This window comes from Phasianus colchicus, chromosome 1 (assembly GCF_987193195.1).
Source record: "Phasianus colchicus chromosome 1, bPhaCol1.hap1.1, whole genome shotgun sequence".
Classification (NCBI taxonomy): domain Eukaryota; kingdom Metazoa; phylum Chordata; class Aves; order Galliformes; family Phasianidae; genus Phasianus; species Phasianus colchicus.
In genome coordinates this window covers 12420779-12442776 of record NC_143436.1, presented here as the reverse complement: position 1 = coordinate 12442776, position 21998 = coordinate 12420779, and the positions used below count along the sequence as shown (strand labels likewise).

At 37.1% G+C, this 21998-nt stretch overlaps 1 protein-coding gene across 8 annotated transcripts in view; it reads right to left on the bottom strand.

Moving 5' to 3' along the window:
- MAGI2 (membrane associated guanylate kinase, WW and PDZ domain containing 2) overlaps positions 1-21998 on the bottom strand; it is a 708093-nt gene that overhangs the window by 649133 nt on the left and 36962 nt on the right. The window lies entirely within an intron of this gene.

Here is a 21998-nt window from a genome sequence, read left to right as displayed (position 1 = left end):
ATTCCCATCAACGTTAGTTAACCTAGTTGAAAAAGGAACACAAATTTCAGTCATTTCTTACATTACTTTTCATTGGTCTCTGTGTCCTCATATGAAATACTACAGTGGCCCTACAGAAAATTAACAGACTTTTTAAAAATCTTTTTTACATTCAAACATTCTTCTATCTAAATAAAGTCCCATATCTCTAACAATGGGTTAGTAAAAACAGCAACAGTAAAAATAAATTACATTATTTTAAAGAATTTTAAGAAAATCATACACATTAAAAAATACTTCAGAATGACTGCTAACTGAAAATCAAAGGGCAGATTATATTAGATAATTAGGCCATAAAGGTAGCAGAATATCCTAAATAAAACTGGAGGGACAGCAAGTCCTAGTTACACAGTCCATGGGAATTCTTCAAACAGGTGATGATCTGTGAGTCATCTCGAGGTAGATTTTAAATCTGTTTGCACAGAAGCTGCTCTCCCAAAGAGATGGAGCAGTAAATATTTCTTGTGGATGAAATTAGCAGCTCTCTCATAGATCACCTTCTTGAAGCAAGATGGAAATTTATTAAAAATATTTACTCATATGAGGGATGCACCTATATGTATTTAGAGCTGTGAACCTGTATAGGAAAAAGATTAAATCCACAAGTTTTGCAATCATATTAAATATATGGCAGGAAAAAAGCAAGGAATATCATGAACAGCGTGAAGAGTGAAGCAGGAAATGTTCATGATTAGCTTCATAAGCAGCCAATACTTGCTGCTCTACTGTGAATGCATGGTAGCACACTGAAAAATCCTGAGGAAGGATCTGAATGAGGACAACACAGTGGCTAGGCAGACATTCATCAATGAAACCAATCAATAAATGTTATTCAGTTTATTTCTTCCCTTCGGCAGCGGAGTTTTGAGCATGCAGCAAAGGGATCCTTAATAGGTCTCTGATAGAATCAGCAGCCCTTTCCTTAACCAAGAACAGGTGCTGCATGTTGCCTTCTGAGAAGCTTCCAGAGTATTGGACAAACACTGGGCATATGTTTCATAAATAAGCAACAGGCATACAGAAAATTTATTTGCAATATGCTGTAGTCACCAGGTAGTGAGGATATAATGAGATTTGGTGATAAAAGTGCTTTGACAGGGCAGGAAAACAGATGTATTAAAATTACAACCTTGAATATAAAAATAAATCAGATATGACAACAGAGGATTTTATACCGTTTGGGAATTGATGCAACATGCAGTAAGAATTTCTGTAAAACAGACCCCACCAAATCTCAGGATACCACATCATGCAGACATGAGCAACAGCAAGGGATTTTTAATCTGGGGTAGCTACCAGCTACTCTGCACTGCCATGAAGGCAGGAAGTTCAGAATAATTATGTGAATCTTAGGGCTGGGCAGCTTAAAGTCTACCTGTTACTACCAGTATCTATTTACAGAAAGACTGCTACAGCAGGCTATGAAACAGATGGATAAATTCTTCCACAGCTTAGTGCTCAACACCAAGCATCTTATTTTGAAAGCACATGTAGAACACAGGAAAGATTTACCTTGGCTTACCCTCAGTTCTCCCGAAAACAAAGAATTGTACAAGGATGCTGTATGATAAATAGTAGGGTTTTTATCCTTTTCAGTGTCTATTATTGGAAATTGGTCTACCTAGAAACTGCAGTAAAAAGAGATATGAAGTCATACAATATTTGGAAGTCTACATTTTGAACTAGGATTAAGAAAGGAAAAGCTAGATAAATTCAATTAGCTCGTGATATACAGCTGGTCGCACAATGTGATGGTCCACATTAGCTCTAACCCTCCTACCTCTTCTAAAATAATTATCACTTGACCTATCTCAGGTATTTTTCCGAAGAGGTACAGCATCTATTTAGGTAATGTTTCTCATCTCTTATCACCTAGGGAAGATGTCAAAATCTTTTAAAGCGACATCTGATCCTTTCCATACTGGTTCTCCCATTAGCAGCAAGGTGGATGAGCAGGGGAACCAAGACTGCCTCTTAGGGTGGACACTATAGGTCTACACAGAGATGAAACAGCACATCAGTAGTCAGAGAGTGGTCAGTGAGGTAGAGGAACTTTTACAGCAGAAGTATATATTCACATCTAGCTATCAAATAAGCAGAGAATGAATGACAAAATCAATGGTCTCTGATGAACTCTGATGAGACTAAGTCACTAAAAGTGCTCCAGGTGTTAAATGGTAGTGCAGTGGGAATGGAAAATAACCAAACAGGACTGGAAGGCAACCAGTCTACCCACTGTTTAGGGTCAAAGGATCAGGAGTAAGTAAGATAAGCAAAATCAATTAGCAGGTCTTACACTGGAGAATCAGGAGTTTGTATAATATTGGTATGGACAGATCAGTAGATGTTCACTCAATTAAATGAAAGATGCATTAGGGCAGAAGGAAAAAGCAGCACACACTAAAAGCAGGAGAAACCACAAAGGGCTGTTAGGCTACCAACCCAAAATGGGAAATTAAGACTTAATTCCTAGGGTAGGGTATTTACTGCTGTCACACAGAATCAGATTATTTTTGTAAATAGCACAGTAACTGAAATGATTGCTAACAGGGATGCAATATCTGTGTGAAAGCTGACAGAGGGAGCACAAGCTATGGAACCAGAAGAAGCTATAAAATTATAAAAAGGCACTGAGAAGTTCCAGCCTCTCACTAAGCAAAAACAATGCCAGTAGAAACTACAGCATCTTGGTATATAGCATCTCTTCGATAAACACAGGTTGGCCTCACAGACACAGAAACTGCTCACTGCTACACAGCACTCTCACAGGGAACACCTTACATAGTCAAACTGTAACATTCTTAGTTTTAAAAGCAACATAGACAAACAGAAATCCATCAACAGCAATTATTTTCCGCTTGATAAATGGTGCATATGAAGGCAAACCCAATAGTGACATCAATGTCAAAGATAACACTGTACTTCCTGATTATACCCATATTTTTGAGTTTAGAATGAAATAATACCCTTAATTAAAATGATTAAAACCTCAACTCAGGGTTGTGGTACTGCATAAATGAACATTATGATTACAGTTATTGGAGAGCTGCCAATTCTTAAAAGCATCAGAAGTTTGACAATATTTTTTTCCTTATGAAAGAATTAGTCTGCACTACACGCAGCTAAAATCCAGAGTACTCACAGAGTAGCACATACTTGAAAGCTGTTAGAACAAACCTCAATATTGAAATTATCACTTGCAATGTTGAGCAATTACAACTGCCATGCATTTCTATTTCTGCTGACTGTGAGTCAAAAGAGCACCATCACGTCTGCCAAAATGAATGCAAATCATTATTCATGCTGGATAAGCCTCCAGTAGATGTTAACAAAGGCTGATTTCCTCCCTTACACCTTTCTCTGCTCCTTGATTCTTTATTTTTCTGATCCTTTTTTATTGCCCAGTACCTTTCCATTATCCAACACAGAGTTACCAGCACCACTGCAGTCTTGCTGCAGTCCTCCTCCCTGGATTGGTGCAGACAGATACTATCTCTGCAGCTGGTCACAGGGGAATTGATGAGATCCTGGCATCAGGGATGTTAAGAGCAGAATTCCTGACTCAGCGGAAGGCAGAGTTTTATGCAAGGTCTCTGAATGGCTCCCAAATTATTGAAATTTTTACAGTTGTAATAATCATCTGGATGAAGTGTATCTGATATCCTTAAAAAGTTACTGAGAACAAGCCTTTTCTACGATGTAATAAGTAATCATTAAGAGCTGCAGTAGCTGTTAATGAGTTGCGCTAAATAATTAATACTTCCAATATCTTTGTGAGGGAGATCGTTAAGCCATTCATTTCAGAGTTGGAAAACTTACCTATATAGACTGCATTACTGATATTGTCCAGCCACATACCAAACCAAAGGAAGGGCAAGGACTATGTTAAATAGCAGAAGCTGCCTCTTCCAGGACCATGGGGCAAAGCACAACCTCCACGGGGGTGCTCTGGTAACAAAACAAAAGGTTGCAACAACCAGGGCTGTTCTTCCAGTGTGAAGATGGTAGGGAAAAAAAGAAATAGGAATTAACCACTTAAACAGGACAAATTCACTGATGTTCTGAGAAGCTGAGTTGGAGACAACAGAAGTAAAGATCTGAAGATAAATGAGAAGGGAAAGGTATCTGCAGTTGGAAATTTGGGAGAAAGGTAGGAAAAAAGGTCTATCGTGTAAGGGAGAAGAGAAGCTATGCAAAAGTTGAAGGTGAATACAGAAATATAATCTAAGTAGCAGTAATGGTGAAGAATGATTGAAAGAAAACTTTGTGACAGACCTAGAAGACAATATTTAGAAAGCATTCCTTTGTATATATATTTACACATACATATTTTGGAGACAATAGTGAGGTAAAAAAAAATAATAATAATAAAAATCCCTGTAGACAAGTTTTCCAATGGCAGTTCATATGTACAAATAAAAAATGAAACTTCACTGAAATGTACTATTCTCTGAAAGAACCACAACAACACATAAGCTACACATAATGAGATTTTAAACACATAAAAACTTCATTCTCTTACTAACATCTACAGCTTCATACAAACACTTGATATAAAACCTTTTTTTCTTGGTGAAGTTGAGGTTGTTCAACCTAGAGAGAAGGCTTTGGGGAGACCTTAGAGCAGCATTCCAGTACCTACAGGAAGACTACAGGAAAGCTGAAGAGAAACTCTTTATCAGACAGTGAAGTGATAGGACAAGGGGCAATGGTTTTAAACTAAAAGAGAGTAGACTCAGATTAAACATGAGGAAGAAATTCTTTACTATGCGGGTGGTAAGGCACTGTAACAGGTTGCCCAAAGAAGCTGTGGATGGCTCATCCTTTGAGGTGATCAAAACCAGGTTGGAAAGCGTTTGGGCAACCTGATCTAGTGGAAGATGTCCCCTGCCCATGGCAGAGGAATTATATGGTCTCTAAGGCTCATTCCATTGCATTCCTTTCAAGATCACAAGAATTAGTGATCTCAAATACTGTTTGGATCAGATCAGTTCAAAATGTCACAGGAAAATTTTTATTTACTAGCAAAATATATAGTCTACAAACTTCTGGGAAAAAAAAACTGATAAAATTTTATGTACCATGTGAGGAAAAATAATTTGTAGCTATGTTACAGGAGTAGGGCATTCAATTTGCTGGAGTTTATAATGAACACAGTGCATGTTGGCTTGTTCATCTATGATATCAGCCAAAGACTGGTACTTTTCTGCCCTTTCATTCACAGAACAGAGTACAGTCATACTGGATGAAAAAGAGAAGGCCTAAGTATTCTTAGCCTTACACTTGCTATTCAGGAAACTATTTGCTGATCAGAACTGGTACTACTAGCAAAACTAGCACCAGTCAGCATTATTCAATTACTTTTTAAGGAAAAGTGCAACAAAATATATATGATTTAACATATAAAATAAAATAGGTCTCTTTCAGTGAGACAGTGCAGACTGAATTCAACTCACAGAATAAGATACCGACAGTGAACTGAAGCCATGGCTTACACGTAGACTCCTGATGTCACTTACATGTGCTACAGTAAATCCACTTGTCCTTCAGGTACCAGTCCAGAATGCAGGGTGTATCTGAGAGCCCACACAGGTATCCCTGATGTCTCAGATATTTCAAGGTAACCTCAGTGGCTCTGACTACCTACGTGTGGTCAACTGAATCAACAATACTTTTACAGTCAGTAGTGATTCTAATCAAAATAGTCAGTGGAGAACTAGACAGATACTTCCTGGTGAGCAGAATAGTCTGTAGCCTTCACTGTGTGAGATGTGGTTGCTTAAGCATTAGATCTGAATGTTGTTAAGGGCATTCACTGCATATGCAGCTGGACTGACAGATGATACAAAGGAGACATGGAATACTGCATGCTCCTGGATAGCCACTGGAAGCCAGGTGATATATTCTGTCATCTCCAGCTGCAGCATGCACTTACATTATGTACCTGAGCTAATCCTTACTGACTGTATCTCCAACTGCTGTAACGGGATGCTACAGACTCAGTTCATACACATACAAAATTCAGCTGTCTTAATCTGAACTCCACATCACGATAAACACCACGGTAAATATCTCATGTAATGATCCCAGATCATCTTCCTATCACCAGCTTTCAACTTAAAAAGACTCATGAAGGTGTAAGTTAATACCTGCCTGTCCCAAGCAAATATTATGGATACTCTAGCATGTATCTCATAACGTGAGGCCCTTATGGTTAGGCAGGGGTCATTCCTCTTGCTTCTAACCATAGAGAAATGAAGTTTTATTTAATGACACCAATTCTCAAATAGTAACATCTGAATAATAATAAAAAATCCTTAATGATGTTTTCAGACATTTTAATATCGGAAGTTTATTCATACAATTTCAATATTGCATCCATCCACTATGAAATTATTTTTTTGTTTGTAAGAAACTATATGGTGTATAAAGTATTGGTAAATAGATTCCATATTGTGACTAAGACCCTGTTCCACAGGTTATTTTCCACAAAGTGAATGTAGGATTTCTGGGTTTTAACTGTTGCCTGAGTTTTTTTCCATTTTACACCAATTTCTGAAAAGCCAGGAGCATGTAATAATGAAAGAAAATTCTGATATTAGTAAATGAAAATATATAATTTTATTATGAAAGGCATCTTGGTGGACAAACAGAAAATCTTCCATATTGGAAAAGAAACGGAGCTTTCAAAAATGTGTGTGAGGTACCAAAATGCCATTAAACAAATGAAATAAGCTACAGACATCCTCCTCAGTGGTAGTACTGCAGTTTATGCTCTACACTTCATGAAACATTGTTAGTATAAAAAGAAATTTAGAGAGCATCTGTTTGTTTGTTTTAGCATGAGTTGAACAAATTACTCCCAACACCTCTGTGACAGAACATCATTCAGTCAGAAGACTCTTCCTTTTCTTCTTGGCTCTGGTTCAATTCTTGCAAGAAAAATATCCAAGCTTTAAAATTTATTAGTTTCTATTGCTTTGGGAAAAAAAAGCAGAGAATGGGAGAAGACAAAAAATGAGAGCACAGTGTATGATATAACATTATAACCAGAGTTAAATGTCATTAATATTCTGGAAATATTCATGCCCTTTCATATTCATATAAAAATGGATCTACATAAGCAATATTTCCTCTCCAGAACAGTGCCAACAGACTTGGATCTAGCAAGAAAATGGTCACAAATCTGATATTAAAGTTGAATTAACTTCTTTTTGAACAAAATCTTATGTTCAAAATATATAGTTAAGTATCATAAGTATATTCCTCCCTCACACAAAATGTAAAATCACTTTTTTTGATGATTCTAGTGAAAACTGTTTATCAACCTGAATGCTTACTCCACAATTTCAAAGCATGTTTGAAGGTCATAGTTGTTCAATGCCATAGATTCAAACAAATCAGCTCAAATATCATTAATAGAAAGCCAGGCACAGTTTCATGAAAACAGATGCACTATAAATTCTTAGAGAACCAATAAAAAGGGAATTTACAATGCAAAGGAAAGGTAAAGAGCAAGATCATCTGGGGGGCAATAAGAATCTAATGAATGAAAGAATAAATAACTTTTATTACCACAGGTGTTAAGTCTGAAGATCATAAGAAAAAAATGATTATTCAGAAACAACTGAGAAACAACTGAGATGGTGTAAATCTTTACAGGTGAGGGAATTCATTCTGTGGCTGGAGACAACACGAAAATGGAGTGAGATAAGAAGCATTTGGTACAGCCTGAGGAGCTAATAAACTGAAAGAATATGGTAAGTGCATGGTGAGGGTTGTAAGAGGAATAAGACAGCATGAGGTGAGATGGGAGATAAATGAATTGGGCAAGAAAAACAAATATTTTTAATAAAATTCAGACAGCTGACTGGATATTTTTTTCCTGGTGTTTTATTTGCCGAAATAAAAAGGTTCATTTTCTTTAGGTTTTTCAATGAAAAATCTTTAGTTTTTGTCACAGAACAATGAGATGCCCTTAAAACAGCCTTTTTCCCACAATTTTCTGATGGTTCTTACAGAAAACTGTTGCCAGTTTCATGACACATCTCTTCTACTATCCTGCTCACAAAGATGTAAACACATATAGTATTCAGCCAGCCTGGGTACCAGTAATAGCTGTGGGGTTGTGTGATTCAGTGCAGACTGTCAAATCCAGTGGAAATCTTCTGTAAGTGTTATGGTGGCTCCATGCATCAAGGTCTACATTGCCACAAATACTCTCATTCATGTCCATACTAACTTAGGACTTACTGCTGCAGGCCAACTCAGGCTCTACACTATGACTACACTTTGATTGGTAGTCTGACTTGAGTGACCTCACCAGATTTCTAAGAGCATACACTAGCATCTTCTTGAAGAAGTGACCATTTCTCTGCATCCCGCTATCTAACCTACATTAATCCTCAGCACACATCAGGAGGACTTGAGCCATTAGGACCAGCAAAGATGACTGTTAAGAGGTGGTAGTTAGAAAAATCAAATTTGAGGCATGAAGTTCTATACATCTGAAAGAAGCAAAAGGAAAGGTGAGTGAATGAGAATCTTCTAGAGCACAGTTGACATCCAGAATGACCCAAGAGTGGGAAAATGGCTAAAAAGCTACAGAATGGGGATGAAGGAAATGGAGGCTCTTTTGAGATCTTTCAAATATAGCCTTTAAAAAAGATGCTCTTAGGAATTCTTTTACTGAAGAATGAAAATACTCAGATTAACTAGGAATTTATCTGAAGTATTAAGCTTATTTTGCTCAAAACATAAAACAATCAGTAGATTGGAATGGTTTTCTGCCAAGTTCCTCTACTGCAGCAGCTAATAAATAACCTACTGTGTTACCAATCTCTCATCCTCCACAGCGTTTTACATCAGGAATCACTGCTAATAAAGTAAGAGCAAACAACATCTATTTTCAGAGAAGCTATTATCAGGGCAGAATTACTCAGTATAATTGAAATGCTAAAACAAAAACAGAAAAGGACTTCAGAATAAAGAAATACGTGGCCAATATCTCTAACTTGAGACAATAATTAATCTCAAGAGAGTACGCACTGCCAGCCTTTCGAATTTTTACCCTTGAATTCTTGCTTTTACTCTGCGCTAAGTAGTGTAAAAAGAAGGAACTGAATCTTCTGCCCTCTGGGATGAATAGATCTAAGAAAATGCACTGCCTCCTAAAACATTAAGTAACTTCAATGTTCAATAAGCATATCAGTGAATAATACAAATAGAAGAGCCCAACAAATTCTCAGTAGGAAGAGAACTCTCCTCATGCTTGGCTCTGGCAGCTTTTAGTTGACACTGTGATATAAAGAAAAGTTTTCTTAACACTCCCATGATTGTTCTCCAGATTCTATAAAGCACCCATATTTACTATTCAACTGGTATTTGGGGATAACAACTGAAATCAAGCCTACACATAAAGTAAGAAACTAATGAAGAAGTTACCTTCTCTCTTGTTCTATGTGAGAAGGATTTCTCAAACTGCAGTGCCTGTAGATTGGGTTTAAAAGTTTCCATGTGGGAAGGTGAAGCAGAACATTCTGTGATACACCAAAAGCAAGAAAGTTAGCAACCATAGCTAACATGAAAGAGTGATTAATTTCAATACCTTGCTATTCAGTTAGGATCAAAAGCACAGAGAACTGAAAACTATTTACATAGTACTGAGGATTGAGCCTGAAAGAAATAGAATACTGCTGCTCTGACTTTTCTGCCTCCGAAGAAATTCCCGTAATAAGGCTGTGTAATACTGACTACACATCTAGTACCTAAATCTGGTAAACACTTTCAGGTATTAGAAATACTGCCTGAGGTCATTCATATCATCTAGAGGACTCCTTTGGAATTAGAAATTGAGTAGTCAGGCTTGTTTAGCAATTCAAACAGTGTGAAATAGCCAGAAGGTGTGATTTCTTCAGATTAATAAAGAATAACCCAAAGGACTCTGAAGTCAAAGCATAACTAAAGAAACAGTCAAAGCTTCAGCACTTTATCTCATCAGACTTTTGACAGTACGTCCTGAGAGAGACTATTTTATCTTCAAAGTGACACAGACTGAGTTTTGTTCACTGAACCAGGAACCTGGTGCAGAACCAACTGCAGTCACATTGCCAGTACTGAAATCCATTTTAAATACTGACAGGATTATACTGACCCTCAAAGGGCACAGTATCTTTCAAGTGTGGTTTTTGGTGTTAGCTGGTTGGTTTTTTGTTGTCTTTTTTTTTTTTTTTTTCCATCAGATGATACATTTCCAGATAACTACCACCCTATGTTCCAAAGCTATCTCTCTAGTAACTGTCCTGACTTAGATAAGCTCTCACTAGTTGTAGACCCGATCCTAGAGGGTCCTATAAATAAACCATATGTGGTTTATTTAAAATTACAGGTAAGAAAACATCAAAGGAGTTTTTTTTTGCTAAAAAAAAAAAAAAAAAAAAACTAATAAAAAAATAAAAAAGCAGGAAAATCATGTCACATTCTGCATCTACAACTGTTTTTTTTTTTCCACCCTCATCAGTTTGTGAAGGCTTTCTCCATCATTCTGTACTCTCCTTCTCCTTCCATTAACACTGTAGTTGTAGGATGGTCCTGTGCAGGATACTGCTACAGAAAAATGCCCCTCCTTGGGGCTGTGACATAGTGCAATCATTGCAAAGCAAAGTATGTTCCACTTCTGGCACAAAGGCTTTTATCCTGGGCTTGTCAGTAAATAAAGTACAAATTAACAATGGGTACTGACTGATGCCATAATAAATGATTTACAGATGTTAAAGCATCTCTGAGAACTCAATTCATGAACTTTTTTTAACAGTTCTGGCCCTAGTTCAATAATGTAATTAAACAAATTAAAGCTTTAAAGCTTATAAGTTTAAGCTAAAATCAATAAGAGCATCCACACACATGAAACTACATATACGAGTAAGTAATTTGCTGAACTATGGTCTTTGAAGGGAGAAATAAAGGCCTGTGCTAAAAGTCACAGATGCCTGGTATTTCAGAAAGTGACAGCTGTATTATTCAAAATTCAACATTAAGCAGAACTATTCACTACTTACGTAGCTGGAAAATATTTCTAGGAAAAGGACATGCTGTTTACTCTGGACTGGGGAATATTCTTAATCAAAATTAAATTGACTATCTTGATATCTTCAATTTTACACAATTAATAAAATGCTGACTCGCATCCCCCAGTGCTTTTGTTTGTGCATGAGAAAGGATGTCTTTCAGCTATTTTCTAAAGTATCTATTATGGGCATAATTAAATACTAAACATGGACATCAGAATAACTGCAGTATATATATATATATTAATCTCTTTCACTTTATTTTTCCAGATGCCTTTAATAATTTGTTTATTAGTGCTTTTTTCAATACTCTTTCCTTTCACATCGCCATAATCATCACTGTGAATAACGCAATATATTTTTTCAGCAGATTCAGCCACCTGGGTTTCTCAGCCAATATGACCCATGAGCTGTGCCTTTCATCCAAAAACAGTGAGAAATGCCACTTCGGTATCTACTTTTGTCAGGACCACCTCTGAATACTGCAGCTCCAAGATAGCTGCAACCTAGTTCACTACAGAACTGGTTGTTGGAAGTTTCTAAATGCAATCAGTCTCAAAAAGCAACTAATGGAGAAACTGGCTTAATAAGTTCCATTTTTGGTTTGGTGGAAGTGGAGGTCTGTGTGAGCCTTTTTGCGAATTCTGAAGTATGGCTCTATGATTTTTCACCTGGCCACTGCCTAGCTGCCAAAGTGAAGGAAGCAGCAATAAGAGCACACGTGTGCTGGAGACATGACTCTGGGTGTTTGGCTTGTGTTCTGTTAGCTACACTAATTCTGTGTAACACTAAACTTTCATTTTAAAACAGGGCCTTACAGTTTTTCACTCACATTCTTGCCTTTTGTTTTAGACAAGCTGCCCTTCTATGCCTGAAAATTCAGCCTCTATTTCTTATCAACAGAAAAGAGAGCAAGGGATGAGGCAGCACACCATACTAGGCTACCCTAAAAAAGCTGTATAGATTGTCTCCTTTAATGAATAATGAATCACAAGTACAAGTCTATTTGGAAATTCTCCAGGAGGTCATTCCCGTACCCTCAATGACAATACTACTGGGATAAGGAGTTACAGCCAACAATGTCATGGAGATCAAAACAGCATTAAATAATGTTGACTTCTGTATTTTCAGCTCAGAGAGCAACTTCTGGATACAAGCTGTCGCTTTGCAGGACATTGACCTGTTTCATGATATTGCATCTTTTGTAGGCAAACAACTCTTTAATAAATAAAAACTACTTCATCACTTCTGACAAACTCTGCATTAAAATATCTCAAAGCAATGAGATTGTAACAAAAATTCTAACCCCAAAAGTAAATAAATAAACCTTCAATCTTATAATTTGTTAAATGGAAATTAACACACCTTACATCATAAAAAATATTACATGCAAGACAAATATGAGAAATTAACAACAATTTAGGGGGGCATTAAAATATATGTTATCTTGCCCAGAGTTACCAAAAGAGGTGTCTGACCTGACCATTTGCCTGCTTATATAATTCTTCATAGAGAATCTTGTAAAGAAAAAATCTCCCTCTTTCATGCTTCAGTAAATAAAAATGCTGTGCAGTCTTCCTCAGCCAGTATCCAAAGAGTTTGCTGTCTTGTAGCAAATGAACATCTATATATGTATACATAGTAGGTAAGCAGGCAAATCCTACCTTATTTGGACAGGACTACTGATACACCACTTTGGTAGGCATGGGGAGCATGGAACATGGTGAAGCAGGATTTCCTGCCTCTCAAACATAAGATGCTTTGCAGAACGCTGCTCTCTGGCACACTGCTCAGTGTGCTGGGAGGCCTGAGCTCTCAATGTCTGCCAGGCACCTACTGCAGTTGATGCCCTAGAAATGACTGAAGATGGAATCTCTGATCTTTTAAGTCCTCCGGTTTTACAGTGACATTCACTGGGAAGTTACTTGGGCTGCTTTCTTTAAAAGGTGTTTAGTGACGATGCATTGCATCATCTTTTTCTATCCAGATACTGGTCTTAGACTTGCTGCCATCTCTGATACGTATTAGTCTACAGTGAACTAAGAAAGACAAAAATTCATATGAAGAAAGCTGAACATGTTGCTGGGAAAACAAAGAGAAGGAATTGAGATGAAATTACGAAGTCGCTCCCTTTTATATCATCACAAAATCCTGTGACCAATGAAGAATTTCTCAGCTTTGAATTAATAGTTTTAAACAATGCAAAGAAGGCTTTAAAGTCTGTAGGCTTTTCTTCCCATCATTTCAGAGTTAAGACAATAGGTAGAGATCTAAATAAGACCATCTCTGCCTTTTAACTAGCTAATGCCTTTTAAATTTTGTGTGACGCTGGTGATGGAGCCGAATTATACTAAATCATCTATTGACAACATCCAGCATACACCTGAAGATCATGAATCCTATCTTATGATCCTACTGAGTAGCTGTGCTTTCACATCTCTTTCTGTTTCGACAAAATCTTTACAAGTTATCAAAATAAATAAATTTACTAACATATATGAATTATGTATTAAGCTTAGATTGATTTGCACATACAGAAAGAAAATTATGGTTGAAACCAACAGTATAAACTGCCTTTTCTGAGGTTTTATGTTGAGCTCTGAACATTTATTACTTGAAAAGTGCCTCTTTTGGTCATATTTATTGACTCTAAACTAGAAAAAATAAGTTTTCTTTAAAGAGTTTTTGCCTCTTAGTAATTTGAGCACCACATAAAATAGCAAAGTTTCTTCTTTTTGTACCCATTTGTGTAATGCTAGCTATCTTTGTCTCATGCTGCAACATGTTAAGGAAACATTTATCTATCAGCATTATTCCTTTTTGAATAAAAGTTTGAATCTCTAATGCTGGAAATGTACCAGTGTGCTTATCAACAAGCAGCATATTTCACGATCTATGCAGATGAAGAAGGGAGAAGCAACAATCTCCATCTGTACTCAAAGGATTGGCAAGTGCACTGTCACCACACAGAGGAAAGGCCATTCTCTTAGTGATTCTGTTCCCACCAGCTGAAGACAACACAAACGTCTCAGAAAAGTGAGAGAGGGTGGAAGGAAGCATGGACTTGAAGACAAACTTTTCTTACCTAAAACTTACCCTCAAAAACCATAAGCAATGTGCAAACTGTTGTACGTGCAAATCTTTTTGCAATTCTAGATCCTCAGCACTTGGATTTTAAATGGTATGAGGGGGAAATAATCTGCAGCCCTTTGCTGACCATATGGGAAAACACCTCTGATCTTGAATAATTTTCCCATATATAGAGGCAATAGCACCCGATCTTGTAGGGATACAATGAAGAATAACTATTGAAAAGAATCTCTCTTTCCTCACTATTCCCTACTTTCTCATCTTTCTTGTCTCTCCACTGGCATTTAATCACTCGAAAGTTACTGTGGCTATATTAGAATGGAATCACAGAATCATTAAGGTTGGAAAAGACCACTAAGATCATGTAGACAAACCATTAACCCATCACCACCATACTTACTAATCCACATCCCTCAGAGCCACATTACCTTTTTCTTTAACTCCTCCAGGGACAGTGACTCCAACACCACCCTAGGCAACCTGTTCCAATGTCTCACCACTCTTCCTGAGAAATATTTTTTTCCTTTTATCAAACCTAAACCTCCCCTGGCACACCTGAAGCCACTACCTCTTGTTCTATCACTAGTTACATGAGAAGAGGCCAACTCCCACCTTACTACAAGCTCCTTACAAGGAGTTGTAGAGAGCAGTAAGGTCTCCTCTGAGCCTCTTCACCCCGGGAGGACCAAACCAGAGCTGAAGCTGAATCAATCTTACGTGTGACCTTCCGCATTAGGGTGAAACTTGTGTAAAATCTAATTTCTCCCAGTCACTGAGTAAATTGCTGGCTTACATATTTTTTATTAAATTTTGATTTTAAAACTACATTTTTTGCACCAAGTGCTCATAAAACAGAAAGTTCTGCAATACACAGACTGTCATTAAGATGCAATTCTTGGGAACAATTTATTGACTTCTTTTTGGATACTAGCCTAGGTTTCTGGCAGTTTCTGCATCCATTTAGCAGACTTTGTTGTAAAGATGTAGCTTTAAACATTTAACACTTTCCATCTACATGGTATATTATTTTGAACAAATACTGGACAGTTGCTAGAGAATTCATGAACTTCAGAGGTTTTCTGGAGTCCATATGGGTTCATGAAGGTAATTAAGACAGGCTGCAAGGTGATAGATGTTTAAATCAAATACAAAGAATAGCAAAGCTTATTCCCCAAAGCTTTTAACCTTCAAGGCTGAATATTAAGCATTAACTTTTTAAAACACAGATATACCAATAAATTATATAGGCTTATTTTCATTAATATTTCAGCTTTTTTTGTGTGTTGTTTTCACTTTAATAGTAAATCAAAGAGGAGTGTGAAAATTCTTTGCTTGAAGTAAAGGTCAGTGGGCTGAAAAGGTTGAGAAATACAGTACACGATGAGACAGACACAATCTAGTTGGCCAGACTCCACTGCTAAATTCTGGTGATGCTGTATTTCTTCACATAGATTTAAATGATGTGTAAAATTTCTAATGGAAACAATTTCACAAAGTGTCCAATGTGAAATTCTTTCAAGTTATGAAGGTCATTTAGATTACAAATTAAATCTACTATTAAATTAGAAAATATTGCACATATTGAAACAACTTTTAAAATACCCTTTTCAGTACTTGAAATTGTTTTCACTCTTTGGTTTCATAAAGTAGATGATAAAAGCAAGCAGAATTTCAAGGTTTTACTCATAAACAGCTTACAGTGTGTTCCCTGACAGGCTATGCTATACTGCTTTTATTTTCTACTTAAACAAGTATCAGTTGTTCAAGACCTAAAATGGAAATGGTTTAATTTTGTGTGTCATGCAATGCATATGTCAACATATTACATCTGGTCAGGTTAAATCCAATAATGCCAGGTAAGCATCAAAAAGAAAAAAGAGCGAAGCCACCCATGGCTGTTTGCAATCACATTCTGCACTAAGTGTTGTAGGTATTCCAAATAGCCTCTACCAGCAAAATTTAAGAGTAAATTTGTATTTCTCTGCACAAATCCCCAAAACTCTGGGCAGGAGTTTACCACTTCATTGCTTAAGTACATCAAGCATGACTAGAAAAGTATGAACAGTAAAAGCATCTCAAATTTAGAACACTCTTGCAGTTATTCAGTGTTACAGAAGAAAAGTGTCAGAACTGCAGTCAGACTTATCATGGAGCTTTTAAACTGAGATCAAAGGGTCAAACATAAATACTAGAAATATTTTAAATACTTTACATTCACAAAACCATATTTCAATTTATGCAAACTCATATCATCAGTTTAGCAACTGAGAATATCAGTATCTTAAAAGCAAGAATAGTAAATTCTAAAGTGCTGGATAAAACCACTATTAAAACTAAATTAAATAAGAGGTCAATATCATATAAATGAGAGCAAATCTAGAAGAGGATATTTTTGGAATTTTTTTTTTTTTTTACTTGGGAACAATCTGAAAGCAGGAGATCAAATGGCAAAAGGATGCTAAAGCAAACTTCCTATCAGTATAACTTTGTTTTGAATTGAAAGTCACTTCCATACAGTTTGTATTTTTCCTATTGCTGTGCACCATGTTTTCATACAACAACTAACCTCTCTGTATTAGTGAGGCCCAAATTTCTGTGCTTCTCTGTAGCTTGTGAAGAGCTCTGAGCTGAAATGTATTATTTTAATTAAATCATCATTCTGATGGACATTCTGAGAGTACTTTGTTTTATCTAGATTAATACATACAGGCTAGCCAGCTTTAGCTCAGTAACCACAGAAATATCATTTTATTTTTTTTATTTGTTAGACATCAGCTGATACCAACGTGTGATACTGAATTAAAATGGGCATTGGCAAACCTAATACTTTCCTCTTGTGCTACAGTCCCCGTAGACTTTGCAAGATTTCTCCAGTACTTCCCTTGGAAAAGCCTGAGCAAGTGCCTGGATTTGGGTTTAGAGAATAGAAAGCTACAGCCCATGGACCTGAATTTGATCTTTCAGTAATATCAAATTCAACAGTGTGGAGGGGTGAAGAAGGATGATGTGATTTCTCCCCATTCACTGTAAAGCTGGTTCCATCAACTTCTACTTCCTAGTGTTTTTGTGTCTGAAGAACAGAGAATCTCAAGCTGCTCAAAATTTTCATTAAAAATTGAATGCTTTCCAAATTTGGAGTAGATTGCACTGAACATTGCAGTAATGAACTCTTTACTCTGTCTTATACTTGACTGATGAGATGTATCCTAAGCAAGCATGTATTTTTGTAACTATCCATCAAGCCCTTTCAAACACCTTTCAGCCCACTGATTAATTTTAATGAAGTTTAAAGGAGGGGGAAGGTCTCTAAGACACTGAAAGGCTGGTCACTCAAGACACAAAACATAATCCCAATTAATGTCATATTCAAAAGCATGAGTGAAAGCCATTCTAAATACTTAGATTACCAAAAAGAAGTTTTAATTAAAACGTCCACCTTAGTAATCACACTGTAATTGAAATACAAGAGAAAAATGCATGGTAGACTAGCTTTTATGAATTCGCCCACAAAGACTCTTCTTGTTTTTGGTTTTGGTTTGCTTTGTGTTTTTTCCCCTGCCCTTAGTCAGGTAAACCAGAAGTCTTGTATCAAATGAGTATTTAGAAGAATAATGAAGATAAAAAGAGAAGACAGCTTCCACATATTGAGTGGGCTCAATCTCTGCAAACACTTCTCAGTGGCCATTGATTAGGAGGGAACAATGGGTCACCAGACTCCCTCACTCAGTAATTTAGATAAGTAAATGAATAAAAATCTGGAAGTGTACAGGGGCTACAAAAGAAAATATGATCATACTTCATCCTGAGTCCAGATCTGGATTAAAACCTACCTGCTGAACCATTTTGTTCTTATAAACTATGGATGAGATTCAAGCAGCAGATAATAGGGAGATTAAAATAGGAGAGAAACACCACAGATGACTGCACCAGGAAGATCCAATTCTGTCCTTGGACAAAGCTCCAGAGGCAAAAAGTCAGCTTCGTGATCATTATACAGAGCAGAAAATGAGTTAGGGGATTTTGGTGGTCCAAGGAGTTCTGGAGAAAACTACTAAAGGTAAGGAGTCCCAGCCTGCAGTCTTGAGGACATGATAGACTTCTGTTCCCAACAAGAATATAGTTGAAGACAAAGCACAGTCTTCAGAGCAGCTGCCAGCTGCTATTGCAAGGATTTTGCTTCCAGTCATGGTAATAAGAAAACTTAAAAGTTTTCCCACTTTTCAGAGGAAAAGAACCCGATTCTTCAGCCAAGGTTGCTCGTTCTGTTTTTTTGTTTTTCCACTGACTTTTTTATCTTTGCTGTTGTGGAACTCCCAAAGGTACACAAAGGTCCAGGAGATTCAGCTGAAGCATTACCTTAATTTTTATACCTGGTGAGGGCACATCTAGCACAGATGACAAGAACCATCAAGACATTCTGCTTTGGAGGAAAACAGCTAAGCCCACATCACCAGTTTTTTTTTTAATTCGTATTGATTTCATCAGAAGCTCTCAACAAAAACCATAAAATATGTGGGAAACGCTACCAGTAGTTTCTGCTCTTTTTTCTACTTGTGTGAAAAGGCTTTAGGCTCAATATTATTGTCAGAAGTAGCATTCCTCAGTCTTTAATACAGTCTCCTTTCTACTCCTGCCAATATTAGAAGCAACGGGTGCAATGCATCTCCTGTTGACATATTATATGATGAATAAAATCATATGAATTATTTTAGTGACTATAATCAGATAATTTTCTCATTTACTCACAGAAATACTTGTCTCATGGGGAAAGAATGGACTGAATACATAAAATGCCCTATATCCTCTTGTTCTTTAAAACACATTCATTTGTAATTGTTTTACCCTTTGAGAAATCCAGTTACATGTTTCCATTACTTTATAGAACTCTCTAGTTCTATGCCTAGAACTCTGAAAACACTGCTTCACTGAGCTCCTGATACGTTAAGTGGTGTAATTTATCACTGTTGAGCATGCAGAATTTTGGACATACTGTCTCCAATGTAATCCCCATTTTTACATGATTATTCTTTGAATAAGAATTTATAATCTCCTTGCCCAGAAAAAGCACAACTCAACAAAAATATGTCAGAGATTATTTTGCTATGTGGCTCAGCTTCTGAAGAGACAAATTGCTTCACCTGTTGCAGGTACAGCTATAACTCTTTAGGAACTGGTAGAAAATTCATGGAAGCAATCAAAAAAATGAGTGTTTCCTCTTCAAGTCCCTGACTGTGCCTACACAGCTGTGGATAAGCAGCATGAAGAATAGCTCTTGCTTGTTACCTCCAGGCTGTCTTTGGACCATTAGTGATGTTATGTTCCAAGCACATTTGTTCACACTCATATGAGTTGTGTATAAGCCTGGAAGGCTGGTCGGATGGAAGTCCTGGATTTACAGACACATTGTTTTCAGAGCTGCTGCCTAAACCTGACAACAAAGGATAGTTGCAGAAATGTGAGGGAAGCAAGCAGGAGTCACTCTGGTGTACAAAGCCTGCACAAACTTCTGCATATATTTGTGTTCACGCCTAAGTGAAAAGCTGGTATGGTCCAGATGCTAACTGACATTGTCAATGATGAAGCATGTACAGAAATGATGAACAGTAGGGCATTTGTTAGAAAAGAAACTCATTTTCCTGTTCCTTGGACTCTGCATTAGGATGTATATGCACTGCCAAATTTATAGTATTACTGCCAAATATTGTGCATCTTTTTCCTAAATTTAGATGAGCTTTGTGACCTCTTCAGAGACAGAGATCCAAAGCCCAAAAACTACTGCAGAAGATGTCTTAGCTCTCTTTCTATCTTGTCTGGACTGATTCAACTCCATTATAATACTGTTTCTCGCCAAGTACCTGCAGCACTTTGATAAAAGTTGGCTTGAGCTACAATGTCTGCTTCTTATTGGTGTGCCTGAAAATGTGAGCATGTGTACTTCCTCTGACATCTCTATTACAAGGCTGATAGCATCTGAAAGTGCTGCAGCTATTTGCTACATAATCATGAGTCAAAGCTCCTACATTGCTCTCACTGACTTGGTACAAGTCATGTTTTTCTCAGAAAGAAATCACCTTGTTTAAACAGCTGCAGAATTCTCATAGTAGCTTCTGACCTGAAAAGGAGTATTTGTCCCCATCTTCTCATGCTAGAGTGCACATGGCAGTCTATGATGAACAGGATATATATTTCTCTCCAATACTCTTTTCAAACTACCATAATTAGTATCTATAAAAAGGACTAAACTAGCAATTAACTAAATAATGCATGTTGCTCATCAAAAAAATATAAGTTTTCTAAAACTGATTCAAGTTAAGGCCTTTTTCACCACTTATTTCATCATTCTGCAAGTTACTCATCCATCAAGCAAGAAATAATCATGTACTACCCCAGACATAACTTTCCTGTTGAGAGTTAGAGCAGTATCTTACACAGTGATGTCTGACCACTCAAACATTGCTCTGTTTTACTCTGCTAAGTGGCTTATGGGGTATCTTGATTAATTCATGCCAGATCAATTTAGTTCACTCCTGCTTTCTATTTCATTAAAGTTCCTAGAAGCTAAGGCTGCTCAGCACCTTAAGAACATTGCTTTGGATCAAACCTTTCTAATTTTCAACTTGTTATTTTTAACAACAATAATTGTCATCCCTGCTGTTTTAGTTAGCATCATATATGTGTGCCACCAGACTAAGAGCTGGAGTCACTGTGTTCTATTAAGAACATCTGCAAGCAGACTGACAAAAGCAAGGTCTTCTCCATGCCTTGTGAGAGAGAAATCTGATAATACTTCTTACGTTAATATATATTAAAAAGCTTGATGTTACTAATTAATGGAAGGGATTTTTTTGCATTAATATGGACTGCAGAGATGAAGCACAACTACTGGTATCAAAGTGCTGTGGCACTGTCCTTCAATGTTTCAATGCAAGTGGTTCAGTGCTTATAATCATGGCAATAACTGAATAGCCATTCTGCAGGGCAGAAAAATACAAAATTCAGCTGAATTACAAGGGATTGTCATATGTCTTACATATGACACATCGTTAACAATACAGAGGTAGAGCAGTGAGTCCATTCGTTTGTTCAAACTTTGATTTTGCACACATTCTAAGGGATACTGTTGAAAAACAGACAAAGAGGCAAAAATGGTTCTGTTTCGTATGGCCTCCCTTCTCAACAGACAATTCTAACACAAAAGACGTGTATGCCTGAATGTTCATCCTGACTGTGGAAACACTGTACTCATTTCACATCTGGTGATATCTTCATGGTTCACGAAGAGCAGTGTGGAAAGATAGGGATTCCCAGCATAGAGAGAGAGAGATTCCTTTCATGGCTAATACCACTCCATCAAGAGCTATCTTTAGGAAGTCACTAGAAGAAATGCCAATCGACAGTGGCATCAGCCTTCATACACCCCTTACCTGTATGCATCACAGGAGCTGAGTGTTTTGGATGCATGGGAGGACGGTCAGTCATTCAGCCTGAAACAGTCACTTCATTTCCTAGTTTCCTGTGGTTTCTTAGGGGACTCAGCTGAGGTATAAATGATTCCCTGCCTAAACCCAAAAGCAAATACTGTGTAGGCAGAACATAAGCACTTATCTCCTCCTAACAGAAAACCAGGAAGCTTTCAGGCTAAAAAAAGAGATGCTTGCTGTGTTGTGCAGTCCTGGAAAGTAAATTTGCTGGACTGCTGTCTGGGTTGGTGAGATTTATCCTCCAAGGACTTTAGTCTACTGGATTTTACTTTTGGATCCTAGCATCTGAGCCCCAGCCTCTTCTTTAAGGTTGAGGAAATGA